Source organism: Podarcis liolepis, assembly GCF_965112155.1.
Source record: "Podarcis liolepis genome assembly, chromosome: 2".
Classification (NCBI taxonomy): domain Eukaryota; kingdom Metazoa; phylum Chordata; class Lepidosauria; order Squamata; family Lacertidae; genus Podarcis; species Podarcis liolepis.
The window spans coordinates 100,486,406-100,505,432 of record NC_139555.1 but is presented as its reverse complement, the minus strand read 5'-3'; the positions used below and the strand labels follow the sequence as shown (position 1 = coordinate 100,505,432).

The 19,027-nt window shown below is 44.1% G+C and overlaps 1 protein-coding gene and 1 long non-coding RNA gene across 2 annotated transcripts in view; one reads left to right on the top strand and one right to left on the bottom strand.

Annotated features, from left to right (window-relative positions):
• Positions 1-19,027, top strand: part of LOC310702127 — a 164,149-nt gene that overhangs the window by 1,979 nt on the left and 143,143 nt on the right. The window lies entirely within an intron of this gene.
• PRICKLE2 (prickle planar cell polarity protein 2) overlaps positions 1-19,027 on the bottom strand; it is a 259,498-nt gene that overhangs the window by 155,171 nt on the left and 85,300 nt on the right. The gene's annotated exons all lie outside the window — the stretch shown is intronic.

Sequence of the window (19,027 nt, the reverse complement as noted above, 5' to 3'; positions counted from 1 at the left end):
GAGTGATACAGGGCAATGCCAAAACAGTGGCACAATGTAGTGGCACAGGAAGATGCTGAACCCTATGGTTTCCCTTGCCCAGTTTTCTGTTGAAAGTCCTCCCTCATTTTCATTTTGCTAACGATACACCCACTAGGAGCAAGGAGACCAGTAAACAATACCGGCATTATTCCCTTCGCTGCCCAACACTCTCCTAATGCAAATACTATAAACGCTCCAAACAGAACCCCCTGTGTGTTTGCTGGGTAATATGGGAGCCCTTTAAATTGCTCTTGTTTACTTGAATAAGGAGAAGGTCGACTTCTCAAAAAGGAAAAAGAAGGGGGGCAGAAGTTTAGAATGAGTGCCTTTTCTTCCCATACACCAATAAAATAAGCTCCTTGAAGATATATAGTTCAATCAGGCAGCTATTTAAGGAAACAACTTGATCACTTGATAAACATCATTAGGGGAAAATTAGAAAGTTGCAGCAAGAAGTTAAGAAATCTGTTTGCATAACCAAAAAGCAGAGGAAGGCCTGGTTTGTCTATAGCCAGCAAAGCGCAGACAGATTGCTTCGTAACAGAGCTTTCTTGTAATACACCAGAAAGCTGTGTGCCAGCTGAGGCTGATTCAGGAAAATGCTGAAATCTCCTCCTGGTAATTTCCTGCAGACACAGCATTTAATCATCCCCAAGCCCACACCGCAAAAATCCGAGTCAGTGATTCACACTTTCAAAGGAATTTTTGCTTTGAGACAAGAGCACTTCTCCCTGGTCTTAAGGACGCCAGTGACTCTTTTGTGATTGCAAAACATATAATCCTATTCTTTTTCCTGAAATAAAAAATCAAGCCAGCATGGCCAGGCAGGTTTCTTTTTTTGGCATTCCTACAGTGAAGTCTTTTTTTAGCCAGCTTTCCCCCATTACTGGGGCCACAGGCAGCTTAAATTTGCCAAACCACATGCATTTAAAAGGGTGTCATTCTAAAATGGAGATCTCTTTTTTTGTATTTGTCCTATAGATCCCAACAGGTATCTCGAAATCGAGCACTTCGTAGTTCCGTAAAATATAGTGCAGACCCCATATTTTATCAATCACAGCTACAACGGCTTCTTATTTTGGCAATCCTATCCCCTTTCAATATAAATATCCTCAGGACTGCTTACATAATGAAAGATAAAATGAATATTACAGCAAAAACTATATAGATACACGCATACCAGGTTAAAAAAAAATCCAAGTGCACTGAAATCACAAAGGTTTAGCAAAAAAGCTGGGAAAATAGCAGTATAAAAATAGCAAAGAAGGTGTGAGGCACACCATCCTGTGGAGGAAATTCCACAAACTACGTGCCACCATTGAGAAGCCCCTTCCCAGTTTTAACTGTCTTGCTTCTGATGGAACAGTCCTTGGAAGGAGAATCTCTGAAGATGATCTTGGCAAAATGATGTGGGCACAGCTCTTGGTCTCAAGCTGTCTAAGGTTCTAATAGATATGTACCAGGACTTTGAATTGTGTTCAGGAACTGACTGGTACATAGTGAAGGGGTGTTGAGAGGTAGCCCCACCTTATTGGTCCTGCAAGTCTGACTGCAAGATATTTCATTTTACCTGCTCCTGGTAGGATGGTGGAGGAGAAAGGCGTCTGCAGAGCATCTACATTGCATTCAGAAGCTCCCAGGTTCATAGCTGTCAACCGTCCCTTATTTGGCGGGAAAGTCCCTTATCCCAGTGCCATGTCCTGCTGCTATCCCTTATTGATGATGTCCCTTAAATTTCCTGGGTTTCAAAGGAAGCAGCTCCTCTCCCTCCCTCCCTCCCTGCCGGCCAGGGAGGAGGGAGGCTTCAACATTGTTGCTCACCCAATAAGGAGTCTAAGAACGACTGGGGGGGGTGGAGCTTGCATGCCTTGTGCCGATCAAATTGGCCGCGTTGCCTGGGGACTTGCCTTTGCTCAGCGCTTCCCAGTGGAGAGGGGACAGTGGTTTTTCTTGCTGCATCCCCTTTGCCGGGTTGCTGCGCTGTGGGAACCACCATTTGAGGCTTCGTTGGGCTGCTGGCTGGGCTTTCTGCCTTTGGCTCGGAGGGGCTCAGAGGTTGAACATAGCTGTGTTCGAAAAATCCCTTATTTTGGCTGCTGATCCCTTATTTTTGAGCCTGCTGGTCCCTTATTTTCAAATCTGTAAGTTGAAAGCTATGCCCAGGTTCAATTCATGGCATCTGCAGGTAGAACTGTGAATGTCCACTGTTTGGAACCCTTGAGAACTGCTATAAGTCAGTTAGATGGACCAATGGTCCCTGACTCAACATAAGATAGCATCCTGGGCTCCATTTTTGGCAGGGACGACGACAATAGACCTCTGTCCTATAGCTTGGGTACAACAAAATGTGATGTAGCAATAGGAGGGAGAAGCATGGTCTGCAACTCAGTGGGTTCTGTGGCCTTTGCTGTTTCTCCATATAATAGGAAGCCACACCAGTGGTTCGCATGAATTATCTGTGGACACATCTACAGCTGTAGCTAAGAATCATCTTGAAAACTACTCTGTGAGACATGCCCCTTACTGGGAACAGAACTTCCTAACCACTGCCGTCATTTCAGCAAGGCGCATTTTGGAAGCTGCAGGCTTGTGACAGCATACATACCATATTCCTTGGATCTAACAACCTTGTATTAAACATAGATAAACAAAAAAATATTATTTATACCCCGCCTATTTGGCTGGGTTTCCCCAGACACTCTGGGTGGCTTACAGCACACATATTCAGCATCTCTTAATGAGAATGGCTTACCTTGAATCACCCTTTATCCTCATACTCACAATTGCAATGGTTGAAAAATTTTGGTTCCCCCCATCCTTTCTGCAAATGTTTATGAGTGGGGCATATAAAATTTGTTGGTGGTTGTGACTATGAAATTGAAGACTAGCTGTGATTCTAGATTATTTGATGAAGCCTGTGTATATGAGCACATGAGCTCATTTTTCAGTCTCTCTGTCTCACTTGTCCTCTGTGATAATTCAGAATAACCAACATACCTGCCTCCCTAACTGACAACTACCAATTCAGATGATGAACCTTTCTAAATCCATAAGCGTCAGAGCAAAAACTGATCCAAATATTCCTTAGCCGCCTTAACAATTGGCAGAGCAAGCTGGTTAAAGGGCATTAAGGAGTAGTAAATACCATACACAGCAATGCAACAGGAGTAATACTCCCTTCAGACAGTCTGGCCTAGGCTAAGCTGAAAGAACATGATCTCCACTAGTGGGCACCATGCTCTCGGTCTGGTGACCCTCACAACATCAGTCGCTCACACAGCTACTGAGTCAATCAACCAATCCATATCTATTTATCTTTGTAGGTAATGGGATCTGAAGACGCCGATGCTATATAAGTTTCAGGGGAATATGGGGATGGACTGGGGGAAAGCAGCCCTCCCCCGCCTCCCACTCTTGAATGAAGAAGAGGAAAACAACCGGCTGAGGCAAAAGGTGGAGCCCACCCCCTGGTCCCAATATTCGCCAACTTTGATGAAGATTTCTAAAACCTCTTCCCCATAAACTTTCTAAAACTGCCCAATAAGAAATAGCTTGCGGCATACTTAAAAATAATTAGAAATTTATAAATAAACAAACCACCTGTCTCGACTCACATGACATCTGCACCATGCCCCCATGTACCTCCAATAAATTAGGATAAGAGAAAACGTAAAAATTCTCTCTTCCCCCTAGCATATCCCTAAAAGTTACAGTTTACTATGTCTGTGGACATATGGCCATTCTGCTCACTGCAGTTGCAGAAATCAAAACATCTGTTTTCAGATAAAGAAGGAATGTCTAGGCATATAAGTTATTTACAAACCAAGGGTGGTGTCACGCCAAGTCAACAAGTGAAAACATAGAGATGCTCATTCTTTGTAAATTAGATGGTGGTTTGTAATTGGCTTGAAACTTCTTCCCCTCACCCCCAACCCAAATGTGTTGCTTATTTCTAACTGGTGAACTTCTGAAATGTGCCCTTAAAATATGTAATGATTTTAAACCTATTGCATTTAAACAAATATCACTAGTACTACTTTCAGCCTGGGTTCCTTTGGGAGGAGAGGTGAGATATAACTTGAATTAATAATAATAAAGATAGCAAATACTTATTTAAATAAAAGACACACAACACATTACAGTGATCTTTGGAAGCAATGCTGATTTTAATTATTAAGAAATTCAAGAAAACATTTTTTGCCCACATGAGAAGCAGCTGTCAAAAGGTTCAGTGAGGCTTGAGGTCTGTCATTCCACAGAAATCCCCACAGCAGCTGAGATGACAAGGGCTGCCTTTTCCCCCTTCCTTTTTTGAAACCAGAGGCCCAAGAATGAGAGAAGCTTCAGTGGCCCAAATTTTTAAGATGGTACAGAAAGATTTTTGATGGATAAAAGATTTCAGCCACCACCACCACCACATAAAGAGGTATCTTACAGATTGACATATACTGCATAAGGCTTAATACAGGAGTCACAAATCAACACCATATCATCCCAGGCTGTAATATGGCTGCCACCATTACTCCCTTGTGATGAATAAACTGCCTCCTTCTACTCTGTCATTTGGAAACAGTATTAAAAAGAGGATTACAATCTGCATACTTTTCTTTTTGCAAAGTATTTGACTCCCTGTTTCCCAGGAAAAATCACTGCAGCATTTCCAGACAGAGGCAGAATATTGCAACTGAACAAGCCAATGCCTGCACTGATAAACATCAGTTTTAAAATTCAATTCTTTTTCCTCCCCCCTTTTTTTGTATCTTTGCAGAAGTCAAAATTCTGCTATTTACCCAGGCTAAATTAGGATTTAATTTGACAGGCAGGGAACGGAAAGGAAAGGGAGGTAGCTATGCAAAACACACACACACACACACACACACACACACACACACACACACACACTGAACACCTCCCTGGGCACCAAGAGGGGTGTTGGCGGCAGTTGGGGCAGGGAGATGAGATGAAGGAGAGGGGGTGAAAAGTCTCTGGAAGATCTTAATGAGAAAAGTGTGGTGACTGAAGCAAAGGAGCAAATGCTTACTGAAGCCCTCTGCGGTAAGTAGTAAAAGGTGGAGAAGCATCTTTTCAGAGACTGAAACCATTGACACTTAGAGGGATAGCTTAGCACATACATCACAGCAGCAGAGCCCCAGTGACAACCTTACATAGACATTAGGAGTGTGTGTGTGTTGGGAATGCGGCTGTATACGAAACAGCTTTAAATTAACAGCAGTGATCTATCCTAATTTCAGGGGTGTGGCTTTGAGGACCAAATTGAGTACACGAGATGCAAACTGCTTAGGGGCCATTCTAATCATCTATGCAACATTCACATTTTTGTATATGTATTGTCGAAGTGAGTAAAGGGGACGTTTTGTGGCATAAACCCTGTCTGGTTTGAGTATTTTGCAGTGGTTAGTGTTGGATAAAGAAACCCTGGGAGACTAGGCTTCAAATCCTCACTCAGCCATGAAGCTCACTGGGTAAGCCACCACCTAAACATTAGGAAGAACTTCCTGACAGTAAGAGCTGTTCGACAGTGGAATTTGCTGCCAAGGAGTGTGGTGGAGTCTCCTTCTTTGGAGGTCTTTAAGCAGAGGCTTGACAACCATATGTCAGGAGTGCTCTGATGGTGTTTCCTGCTTGGCAGGGGGTTGGACTCGATGGCCCTTGTGGTCTCTTCCAACTCTATGATTCTATGATTCTATGATTCTACCCCAACCAGCAACGCCCCCCACCCTGACCACCATGTTCCTACAATACATGGGGTTTGTGCTGCTAAACAATTGCAAAATGTTGGCACCAGTTTGGAGGGGACCCTAAATTTGGGGGGGTTGTAGCCAAAGAGTGCCCAAGAGTGCAGCCTTAAAAGAATTCTGTTTGCATGTTCCAAATTAGGGGATCCATCTGAGGGTGCCATCACGCCCAAAGTCCCCTCAAATCCTGAGCTCAGCTCTGGTCTTGCCTACCCAACACAGCAGAGCTGTCTGGCAAATACACTATTTCTTTAAGCCTTTTTCCCTGAAACGGTTTTCCTTCCCTGCACCGAACAAAGAAGGCACATTTAAATACAAACCAAATCCCTGTAGTTTTATCTCCTCCCTACTTTTTGCAACTCCCCTTGCGGTGAATGGGCAGTGAGCAATCTACAATTGCAAGGGCAGCATCTGTAACTTTTTTCAGAAGACTCCTCTGCCCCCCGTGGGTTCTCCCTTCAATTAGCTCTTCAGAGACTCCTGGGTTTTGGCTACTTCAACATCCCATTAATTCCTATTTTGATTATCAGGTCAAGTCTCCCAACATTGCCAGCAGGCAGAGTTCAGAAGTGCAACCATGTCAAAAATTATCTATGCAAACCAAAGAGGGAGTAATTATGCAAAAGCAAGTCTTGCCAAGACTTATCAGCTCTCTACCCTGGGCCGCTGCTGGCTTTTTTTTTCTTCTGTTGTTGCTTAAGAGATTGGGAGAACGAGAAGATTGCACAGCACTGGCCCTAAGCCTGATTGCTCCATGCCGCCCTGTATCCAGAGATAGACAGATGCTTCCTTCGCGACAGCGGGCAAGACGCTGATTAGAAACCTGCAGGGGCAGCCACTTCAAGGTCAGGAGCAGGAAGGCAAAGTTAGAGGAACTCTCCCAAGCTTCCCCAATGCAAATGCCTCCCTTGGGGTTGGAGATGCAATTTGCATGGCTCACAACAGATCCAGGAGGGAAGGAGGTTGAAGCAGCATTGGAAAGCAAGAAACACACACACACACACACAAACACACACACACACACACACACACACACACAGTTATATCAGCAGTAAAGGAGAAGTGTAGTGAGAAAAATAAAATAAAATAGGGAGTTGCCAAGTGATTAGGACACTTGATGCCTGTTTGCATGATCAAGGGTCTCTGACAATGCTAGCTTGTGGCCGTTGTTTGGGATATCAACCCCTGTTGACTTGACCAAGGAATGGCCAGATGTTTCATCTGCATGCCCCACTCTCTTAAGTTACTCATGGTCTGCAGTAGATTTGAGGGGAAATTCCATCTTCTGCAGCATACCAGAAAGAGAGAGAGAATGCACAAACCTGCTTTTGTTTACATGATCGCTGATCCTAGGCTGGAGAGTCAAGAAACCCAGATTTCACCAACGGCTCCTTTCCACTGACTGCGAGAGTTTTATTTACCATTTGAACATCTAAACATGTTAAAGGTTTAAAGTAAGCAGAAGGGTTGTCATCACAGGATGAATTATATGTAAATAAGCTCTTGAAAAATCCATGTGATATTTACATGTCCAGGAGGCCTCCTTATATTAAGATGGCCCTGCTATAAAATGGATGCCTCAGCTAAGATTTTGGGAGGGAGGGGTGACATTAAAAAGCAGTATGCCATTTAGTTTCTGATTACAGTGGTACCTCGGGTTACAAACGCTTCAGGTTACAGACGCCGCTAACCCAGAAATATTACCTCAAGTTAAAAACTTTGCTTCAGGATGAGAACAGAAATCTTGCAGCAGCAGTGCAGCAGCAGCAGGAGGCCCCATTAGCTAAAGTGGTGCCTCGGGTTCAGAACAGTTTCAGGTTAAGAACGGACCTCCAGAACGAATTGAGTTCTTAATCCGAGGTACCACTGTATATTTTGTCCAGCTTTGAACAGGATTCCTTTCTGTTGCTAGGCATTTATCATTTGCTTACAAGCATTACCAAAACTGAATTCATTTCAGATCCTATCTATCTATGTACCTTGGGTTAGAGGACTGTTTGCCAACCTGGCGCCCTTCCAGTGTTTTAGACTACAACTCCCATCAACCCCAGCCAGCAGGTTGAGCTAGGGCAAAGGCAGAATTCCTTATTTTCCCCCCACTGGGCTCTTTACTATGCAGAATAAGCAAGAGATGCTCTCACCTATTTGCTCACTGTTCTTTACAGGTCTGCCTACAGAACAGTATTGTGGAGCAGTTTGGAAAACACTTCTTCATTCCCTTCTTACACTGGATGGATGCTGAATTTATGATGAAAAGCATCTTAAAATAGACTCCTTCTCTCCCCTACCCCCCAACCTCTCTCTTTAAAGCAACAACCCACCATTTGTCTTCCGTACGCACTTGTGCATAATGCTGTTGAGAGTTTCTGTTCTTTTTCAACCTCCAATGACTTTGCACAGTTCCAAAGAATCCTTGTTTGGTCCTTACCTTTTTATGCCACATTCCTAAGCCCTTAGTAAGGAGTAAGTCCCATTTGACCCAGTGGTACTTATCCTCTAAGGAAATGTGCCCAGGATTGTTCTGCTAGTTAACATTGTCCTCTTACAGATGCTTAACAGAATAATTGGGATAAACATGGCAAAGGGGATGGGGGAATGGGGGCAAGAGTAGGGGGGGGTTATATAACTTCTGTGCCTGGGGCGTCTCAAAACCTCAAAATGACCGTGCGTCACCTCTGCTCGCTTTAATAGGTATCATTAATCAACGGTACTAACCCTGGAGAGGCAGATGGAGATAAAAGGTAGCCAGGAACAGTCATAAAATACTCATCAAAATGCTTAAGATCTTAATTCCTTTGAAGCTATCTCCAGCTTTCCTACATTTGGTCTTTTCATTTGTCTTTGAGAAGGTTTCTTTCTTTCCCTTTTCCTTTTTTAAAAAAGTTATCTGCTGCATATGTTTACGGAGATACCCAAGTGCATCTTTGTTCTACAGGGCAAGTCACTGGTGGATAAGCAAAATAAATGGGCCAGTCAAAAGACAAAACAAGCTACTGCAGATAAAATCTATTCCAGCGTTCCTTCGGGTTTATGAGCTCCTAATTCGTCAACATTAGCATCAGGAAGATATTTGCCACGAGATTCAGGGGTAACTTCTATACCAGAATGGTTTCATTTGAACGTCCTAGGCACCCAACCAGCAAAAGCAGCAAGCTTTTTGCCAAAGCACCAATCCCAGTTATTGTGTAAATGAGAAACTGTCAGCAGCCCGCTCCTAAAAAATGATTTTTGTTGTCATGATGCAAAGCAGCACATTATATAATTGGCACATATGGAAATGGTCTCATCCTGAGATGGATTATTGTGCCACCTAGCCTAAAATAGTCCACTCTGACTGGCAGCAGCTCCCCAAGGTCTCAGTTTGAGGAGGCCTCGACTAGGCCTGCTACCCAAGGTGTGACAACCCAGTGTTGTTCAGTGGTTAGAGCACTGGACTAGAACCAGGGAAATCCACATTCAGTCTTCACTTAGCTCTCATGTGGGCCAGCCACTATTTCTCAGCCTAACCCCAGAGAGTCGCTATGTAGAAGAGAAGAAGAGTTTGGATTTGATATCCCACTTTATCACTACCCAAAGGAGTCTCAAAGCGGCTAACAGTCTCCTTTCCCTTCCTCCCCCACAACAAACACTCTGTGAGGTGAGTGGGGCTGAGAGACTTCAGAGAAGTGTGACTGGCCCAAGGTCACCCAGCAGCTGCATGTGGAGGAGCGGGGAATCAAACCCGGTTCACCAGATTATGAGTCCGCCGCTGTTAACCATTACACCAAGCTGACTCCCCACCAAGCCATGTAGGGGGATGATTATGCATGCAGCGATAGAGCTCCTTAGAGCACAGGTGGGAAATCTCCAACTCACAGCCCTGATATGGCGTTAGATGTGGGGCAGCAACAAAGGAGAGTTTGGGAACATTACAGGCACATGCCTTGTGCTCTTTTAAATTTGGCACCAAAATGCAAACTGTACTGGGATTAGCTGCACTCAGTAAGAAGCTCCTGACTGGAGAATTCTGCAGCACCATTGCTGAGAGCAGTGAGGCCTTGTCAGCATAGAACACCTGTGCTCAGAGATCTGCACTGGATACGCTACACCCACAGCATTCTGCTGATCCACCGTTTGTCTCTGTGTCATCTATTTCACGCATCGCAGGGCTGAACTCTACCAATTCAAATCAGTTTCCAAGGCGGAGGCCGGCTTTTCATGAAAACTTATTCGTGCAGATATCAGAAATCAGCCTGACCAGTGAGGCGGCTTGATAGCTTCCTAACACTCAGCAACTTTTGCTGCATATTGTCTAAAATGTGGTTACCGAGGGAGAGGATCCGCTGAGTTGTGTTGATTAACTATGCCACTGTTTTCTGCTTGCACTCGATACAGTATGGAGGGGCTTCTGAAGGCACATTAATCTGCGCATTGGAGCCTTTTCTCCCTTCGGTATCCAAGCATTCTCCCTCCAACTCAAGCAAGAGAGAGAGAGAGAACCGTTTCGCTTTAATGGCGCTACACTCCCCCTCTACTTGCTGTTATTTTTATTTTTCACACCTCGCCCCCACCAAGCCATGCGTTCGCATACAGTATATCCTGCAGCGTGAACACACAGACAGATAAATTAGACAGCTAGCGCTGTCACATACGCAACGAGAAGATTGCATTTATGAAGCATCAAATTACCAAATGTATTACTGTCGGCATTCCAGTACAGGGCACACATTACTTATCTCTCTCTCTCTCTTTCTTTCTGCCTCCCTCCTCCCCTCAGTTATTTCAATTGACTGGGAGCTTGCGCTGACAGGAGCTGCGGCTTGAATTAGAGCCTGCCGAAAATGAAATATTGACCCACTCTCGGTTTGTTGGGATTATTGGAACATGTTTTAGAAATAACAGCCTCTCTGTTGCGGTGCACGAAACCTGTCACATATAGTCTGCCATGTACATGCACTGAGGTCACAGACTCCCAGTGTGTGCACGTGCATGCGCGCGCGCACACACACACACGTACACACACACACACACACAGGATCATTTCACAGTAACAATCTACATGTGACAGTTGTACAATTTCCTGCAACCAGATGTTTTCCATGTAGGCTTTCTGTAACGTCTGCAGAGTCTCCCCCCTGTTTTCTCACTTTAAGCTGTAAGCCTCGGCTCTAGTGTTCAGCAGAAATGTGGAAAACATTTCTGCTGAATCCAAGAGGCAAGCTGTAGAGATGTGAATCGCTGAATGCATAGGATAGGTCAGTTGATGGATATGTTGGCAGCCTTTGGGGTGCAAATGGTTAGAATGTCAAGACTAAGGGCCTGAGATACCTGGGTTCAAACTGGACACACTCCCCTGGTCTCCTCTGAAGGAAAAGTGAGGAAATGCCATAAATATCACTGAATTAATCAATTAAATACCGGACGCTTCTGCCCCAGAGCTATAACCCTTCCTGTCCCCAATTCCCAGCCAACCACACCACCTGCCTATATACTTGCCCCAACAGCAGGAACCCTAAGCTGCATTGAGGCATTTATAGGAATTCTGTACCTGTGGCACTGCAATCTTTTGGGACGAGGCAGGATCTTCAGCTTCCAGCTCTCTTGCTGACAGGAAGGTGTTTTCAGAGCCCTTTATTAAAATATGCACTCTCCCCATCTGCTCACAAGGCTGATCCCTATTCTTGTACTCCCTCGGCAGATATCCTTTTGATAATAAACTGCTTTATTCCACACCTTAAGCCCAGCAGGCTAAGCAAAACCTTCAGTATATTTGGGTTGCAAAAAAAAAAAAAAAAAAAAAGAACTCAGACACTATTATCTACATACTTTATGCAAAATTCATGAGGGCCTCTGGCACCCAATGTAAACATTACAAGTGGTTGTAGGGGGGGGGGAGAGATCAAGATTGGAGGGAGGAATGTTTCTTTCTTTTTTTTTATCTCGATAGACATGGCCTCAGAGTGCTGCTGCGGTTGGCTGTTTCATGCAAAGCCACTCTTGTCGTTTGATCATTTTTTCATGTAGCAGTGGATGTGAAAGCATAGTTGTTATTGCAAAAAGAAACATCGCCAAAAAAACACAAGGACTAAACATACCACAGAGAGTTCTTTTTAAATGGGATGTTTGTGTACATGGGTTTGTTTTTTTCTAGACAGGAGGGGTCGGCTTTGCTTTTTTAGTAGTTGTTCCTTGGTCGTTTTGTGGGATTCAGGCTGCAATCCAAAACACACCCTGCTACAAGACACACTGCAACTTACTTCCAAGTAAACACGCACAGGATTGTACTGACTGACCTCTTCCTCTTGGTTGCAGAAATAGAAATGGGGAAACCATGTTCTCCCTGCTGGGCCTTGCGCAACACATTTCGCTGCCTGAGATGAAGGACAAAATGGCGCCACTCCCTTCCATTCCATGTATTGTCCAATTGGGATTTGAATCTTTCTTCAACAATGAGGAATGGATGGCTATGTACACATTGTACCTTTAAATCACATGAGCTACAATTCAGAGTGGTTCAACGACCAATCCTTCTTCATGGGGGACTCAGGGAATTGTAGCTCTGTGAGGGAATAGGGGTCTCTTAACAACTCTTGGCACCCTTAACAAATTGCAATTCCCAAGATTCTTTGGGTGAAGTCACAAGTGTTTAAAGTGGAACCCTTTGGATTTGGATTTGATATCCCGCTTTATCACTACCCTAAGGAGTCTCAAAGTGGCTAACAATCTCCTTTTCCCTTCCTCCCCCACAACAAACACTCTGTGAGGTGAGTGGGGCTGAGAGACTTCAGAGAAGTGTGACTGGCCCAAGGTCACCCAGCAGCTGCATGTGGGGACACAAACCCGGTTCACCAGATTATGAGTCCACTGCTCTTAACCACTACACCACACTGGCTCTAAATGTATGGGGTGAAAGCGGCCATAGTAGAGAGGCTATAGTGACGAAGTACATCGTCTTATAATTTGGGCGAAAGGGATAGGTGCAGACAGCTAGAAGTGAGATAATACTGACAATGCAGGGGTACAGAGACTGCCTATCCATGCACTTCTTACTTTATTTGCTCCAAGCAGCCTCAAAATAAGAAATTAAAATTGAGAAACCAATTGGTTGCTTGGTGCAAATCATGCTTAATTACCAGTCTTCATTAGGCATTCACAGGCAGCTTCCAAACATTTAAATGTTTTTGAACAGTGGGGGAGTTGTGATTGGCACGCTAATGAGATCTTTAACGCTTCCTAATGTACTTGTTTAAAAATAAAATAGCTTGCATCCATACAAGCCTAATGGTACCACTGTGTACAGCAAACAGCTCCCGATCTGCTCCACATGGTGCTGGTGTGTTTGTTTTCAAATCCTCTGGTATCTTAAGACTATGGGTCGGTGAATCTTGGATTGCTAGGGGGCTGAAGAGTAAAAAATTAAATAAAATAAATAAAAAAGCCTTGTGACCTGCCCGTCTTTTAGGAAGCAGCAAGAGACATCAGCTGTGCTTGAGATGCTAACTCAGAGTGTGTCTTTATGCTATACTCTGGTCATTTCTGATAAAAAAAAAAAACCTTCTTTCCCTCGCACTGCAATTGTGTCTCTGTCTCTCCCTTTCCCCCCGCCAGACTCCGCATAAGCCTGGAGCTTCTATTCTTCACACTGATGGCTCCGTACCTCTCGACACAGCAACCCACTGCCAGTTCCACAGGCAAAAAAGAGATCCCAGGCAAGATAATGGCGTTGCTTCCCCCAGGAAACATCCGATTCTGTCAGACATCCCTGGGCCTCACGCAGAAGTGCAATTTCTCCATTGGTGAGCATGAGGCACGCGCAGCAGACATGCTCCCCCCGCCCCTCTCCCTTATCTCCTCTCTCCTTATTCCCAGCTATCTGTGCAGAAGAATGATGGCACCTTAGAGGGTGAATGTGCCTGTGGAAAGAGAGGACCTGCTGAAACTCCTTAGTAACAGCGTCGCTAACAGCATGGGCATGAACTGAATCACGGCCTGCAGTCAAGCAGCTCCAAATCCTGCTTGGAAAGGGAGGGTTTGGATGCTAGCGGTACCTGCTCTTGCTACTCTTGATGCCTCTTTCCATGCTGTTAGTTCGCCACCTTATGCATGTTAAGCCAACACACACACACACACACACACACTCTTCTACCTGTAAAACTGCCCTTGGGGCTCACTACCCCCTCTCCACACCCAACCCCTAACTCCTATTCTGCTTTGTGGGAACTGCAAAAGAGCCAGGACACACAAACGTCCTGCATAAAGTGCAAATTTTTGTAACCCTCTACATTGCCTCACGTACCTAGAATGGCCATGCGCCCTCATTTACAGCGGACCCTGCAAGAGGGCAGTGTTAAGTTGTGGGTGAACATATCAGACGACACAGCGATTCTTCAGACAGCTCTTGTTTATTCACAGGCCAGAACAGAACTGAGCTGAAGGGTTCAGCCAACCTGTTTATATAGAGCTCAACTACAAAGCAACAGCAACAACTTTCTGTAACTATCCAATCACTGAACGTCACTTCCAATTCCTTATTTGCATATGTTGACCTGAGTGAAAACTATCTACAGTATCCCCCTGCTGGCCCAGGGTGAGAACCTCAGTATATAACAGGCAGTCTTCTGCTTAGAGTGCTGTCTTGTTCTCAAGCCTAGTTTAAAATCTCTGCCATTGTTACAAAAATCCATTAAACCTTTTTTGTGGGGGGAAGTAAAGAATGGTTGGAAACTCACTGATCTGCTTTGATACGCCTTGTTAATACAGTAATCTCAGAGCCTACTTGGTTGCACCTCATTATTTGGTAAGCTCTCTCACTCTCTCTTGGTGATCACTTGTGGCCAAGTAAGACAGTCTTCCATGAACACAGGATTAACAGTGAGTCCATAAGTGACTGTGGAGGCCAACTCTGGAACCACACATCCTTCCACAGTGGGGATATAGGTTTCTGGGTGGGAGCTGATCATGGTGAGGATTTGCCAAACGTGCCTTCCTCTTAGCTCATTTCTCCCTTTCATCCTGAATTTGTGCTTCTTCAAAATCCACGATGCCTTTAGTAGAGGCTATTTTCCAACTGGGGCGCATTACATTTTTAAAAGATCTGCCTTGGGAGCATTTTAAAATCTCTTTTGTTGCCCACCAGTATTACACTTTCCATTCTTAAGCTTGTACAAGAGTAGTTGCTTTGGAAGACACACAAAGTTGATACAAACCCCTAATATTAGTCCAAATGAGGGTTACTTTTAAAAACTCTTCTATATCTTAAGAGCCATTATTTTCTAAAATATTGCAATACTCTGTGAAGAGAAAGACCTACCGGTACTTATTGCTAAACAAACAGTGCCATCATTTCATATTTCTCCATCTGTCACAAACTCATATTTTCCTAAATCTTTGGAAAATAATGCAATTATAGCTAACAGTCCCTCTGGGGACACCACCATACACAGCTTTAACGTACCTTGAATGTTCTTAAGTACATATGTATACCACTTGGCTAGCCAGGTGCTCTTTACAGATTGGGAATCCATTTTAACTGGCACCAAAGAAAGGAAAATATTTCATTTTTGGCTGATATTATTTGAAGGAACAAAAATAGGGCATTAACATTTCCCAGTACGAAAGAAAAATAATACTGCTCTATCTGAACGAAGCCTAAAAATAAATCCATCTATTAAACTGTTGTAAAACCTGTCTTCCCATATCGTGTAACTTGGAGAATAAAGCAACAACTGAATTTTGAATAGTGTCCTTGTTGAAAAGTTCCAATACAGTATCCAAAATATACTAATTAGTGAAATACAATATATGAAAACCAGCTGAGAATTTCTACTGCATGTGGAAAAGCAATTTATAGCAAGACATGAGTAATAATGATAGACCTAAAGCTGGGAACAAAAAGCTGAAATCCTTAGGCAGCCTCATGTTAGCGCTCTCTCTCACTCTCTTCCTCTCTCCTTTTCTTTTCTTCTCTTTTTTATTGTCCACCAATTTGGGACGTAACACAATTTATATGAATTTTATGGACACCACCAAACATGGGTTCCTTTAATATAGCTAACTGGTACAATTAGTCACCAATTTTCTGATTATAGTACTTACTCTAGGCATTGGTGAAAGGCAGCTTCTTCAATGGAAAATTAATTACATTAGCTTCAAGAACCAATTGGATTTTCACTCATGAGTTGTGGTCACCTTCGAAATTTTGCAGTACAAAGAATGTGATACTGAGCTGGAAGAGAATGCTTAGAATTCTTCAGTTAGCTACTAGGGCCACATTCTCCAAGGAATGTCACAAATTAGTACTCTTAAATGTAAACCACATTGTCCATTGTTAAGAGGCAGGTCTAAAGGCCATGCTAAATCTGACATTTGGTATAGTTTGGTGCTTAGTACTTGCTTTTTCTCTCATGGATAGTTGGCGGGGTGGGTGGGAATTCAAACCATGGCATGTGGGGAGGGGCATTAACCCATCCCTCCACTCTGCACACCTGGTTAGAATCCCCCTCCGCAGCTGCTATTTGCAATAGAAAGAAAGCCCCTATGACATAGATCAATATGGCATGTGTACCAATTTCTCACATATGGGAAGCAGGGAGACAGTCTCTCCTGGACAGGGTTCTGCTTCTGTAACTTGGGGTGCTCCTGGATTCAACCCTTTACTGGAGGCTCAGGTGGCCTTGGTGGCTAGGAATGGCTTTTTCCAGCTGTGACTGCTTTGCCAGCTGTGGCCCCTCTAGGGCACATATTCCATTGTTGTGGTAACTTCCATATGGAACCACTGCAAAGCACTCTATGTGGAGCTGCCCTTGAAGATGACTTGGGAATTTCAGTTCTTCCAAAACTGCTGGCTGAGTTCCATTTAGATCACATATTGCCAGATTTAAAACAATTGCATTGGTTGCCAGTTTGTTCCCAGGCCCAGTTCAAGGTGCTCAAGTCATACCTGCCAAGTGCCCTGGAAAAAAAGGGACATCGTGGTTTTTTATGTGAGATCGCGGCCACCATTTTGGGTGCCGCAATCTCACTCTCTGCTCTTGCCCCAAGAAAAGCAGCCTGGAAGACGCGTCCTGGTTTTGGGTCTGAAAAAGTTGGATGGTATGTCAAGCTAGTGCTTGACTTAGGCCCCCAATATCCTAGACACCACCTCCTTCCTGACAAATCTTCAGAAGAGGGAGCCGTCTTGGTAGCTCTGCCACTTGGGAGAGGAGGATGACTGGGAGAAAGCCGCCCCTAAGTTGTGGCACTTAGGTGTGTCTGACATGTTCATTATACAGATGATGAACATTTGCACAGAGGTTCCATTCCCGGGCATGGTGCATGTTGGCAGAACATGTCCTGCCCTGTCCCCACCCTTTATGTGAAGTTTTTTTTGTGATGCTTCTGGTATCTTATGCATTTTGGGTGAATACTGAATACTGAAATCTTAAAAAGCAGAGACATCACCTTGCCAACAAAGGTCCGTATAGTTAAAGCTATGGTTTTCCCAGTAGTGACGTATGGAAGTGAGAGCTGGACCATAAAGAAGGCTGATTGCCGAAGAATTGGTGCTTTTGAATTATGGTGCTGGAGGAGACTCTTGAGAGTCCCATGGACTGCAAGAAGATCAAACCTATCCATTCTGAAGGAAATCAGCCCTGAGTGCTCACTGGAAGGACAGATCGTGAAGCTGAGGCTCCAATACTTTGGCCACCTCATGAGAAGAAAAGACTCCCTGGAAAAGACCCTGATGTTGGGAAAGATGGAGGGCACAAGGATAAGGGGATGGCAGAGGACGAGATGGTTGGACAGTGTTCTCGAAGCTACCAGCATGAGTCTGACCAAACTTCCGGAGGCAGTGGAAGACAGGAGTGCCTGGCATGCTCTGGTCCATGGGGTCACAAAGAGTCAGACACGACTAAATGACTAAACAACAACAACTGAATGCTGAATATGAACCTCCAAACCCTTGCCTTGATACCTGAGATTTTCAGGACCCACCCTATTTTTTAATGACTGCATTGCTTATCATTGTGTTTTTTAAAAACTGTTTTTAGTGTTCCATTTCAAATGGCTGTGACCCACCCTGGGACCTTAGGGTGAAGGGCAGATGATGAATTAAAATGATAACGATAACCTCCAAGCCACAATCACAAAGGAAAATGGAAGAGCAGGGAGCGACCAACAAGTCTGGCAGATAGAGTGTCCGTTCTATGCTGCTCTATGTGCATGTTCTCTGTGGTTGGACTGCAGGCAGACGGGTGCTTCCACAACCCTCAGCCACAAAGGGCAGTGTACTTCGGCACACATGCACTTCATTGCCTTCGTGCCAGGTCTTCAGTTTCTCCTGCCAGGTCTTCTTTTCCTTTTTTAATTTTTTTTTTAAAAAAATTGGTCATGGCATATGTGACACTCACTGTGGAAGCACAATGGTCCAGGGGTGGATAGAGGGAGACTGACAGAACTGGGCGGACAGAGAATCAGGGACATTGAGGCTGCTGGTGTCTGATCATGGGAACTTCCTTTCTGCTTCAGGTTTATGCTGAGTTTAGCTGCTAGGGTTGCGCTTTAGAAGAAGAAGAAGAAGAAGAAGAAGAAGAAGAAGAAGAAGAAGAAGAACCACTACACCACACTGGCTTTAGCCACTTAGAATAGCTGAGCCGTCTGTTTCCATAACCTGGGAATTGACCTTCTCTGCTAGGACAATAAAACAAACAAAAAAAATTCACTAAATGATGGGGATGCCCATATCAAAAGGTGGCAGAACTAATAGCTTGGCCCTAACATCTTATTTACATATAATGAATATAGCCTAAAAAGGTACGGACCCATCCTCATGTGATCTCATGCAAAAAAAAACACAGGATGTCCCATTTTTCCCAGGACGCTTGGCAGGTATGCCATTGTCTCCCGAGACAGACAGATGCCATCCTTCAGAAAATGGGGAGAAACCTCAATCGCTCCCATACCCCATTGCCTTTGCATCTAACAAAGGGACTGATAAATATTATACAAAACAAAATATTTTCACAGGTTTCTTAGTCATATCTTTGATAACCACAAGTATTATGGGAAGAGACTTGGATAACCCAAAGTAGCATTTAAGTTGATTTTCTCACACATGCATCAATTTTTACCTGAAAGCCTGAAGAGTTCTGCTATAGAGACTTGATTTTAAGCAAGCAATTTTGGCTACAACCCAAGGGACTTAAGAGTTTTAAATTCAACCGTCTGGTCAGGACTATAAACTTTCAGCAAGAGGCCACAGTGACCAAAAAAAGAGTTGCCAAAAAAACACT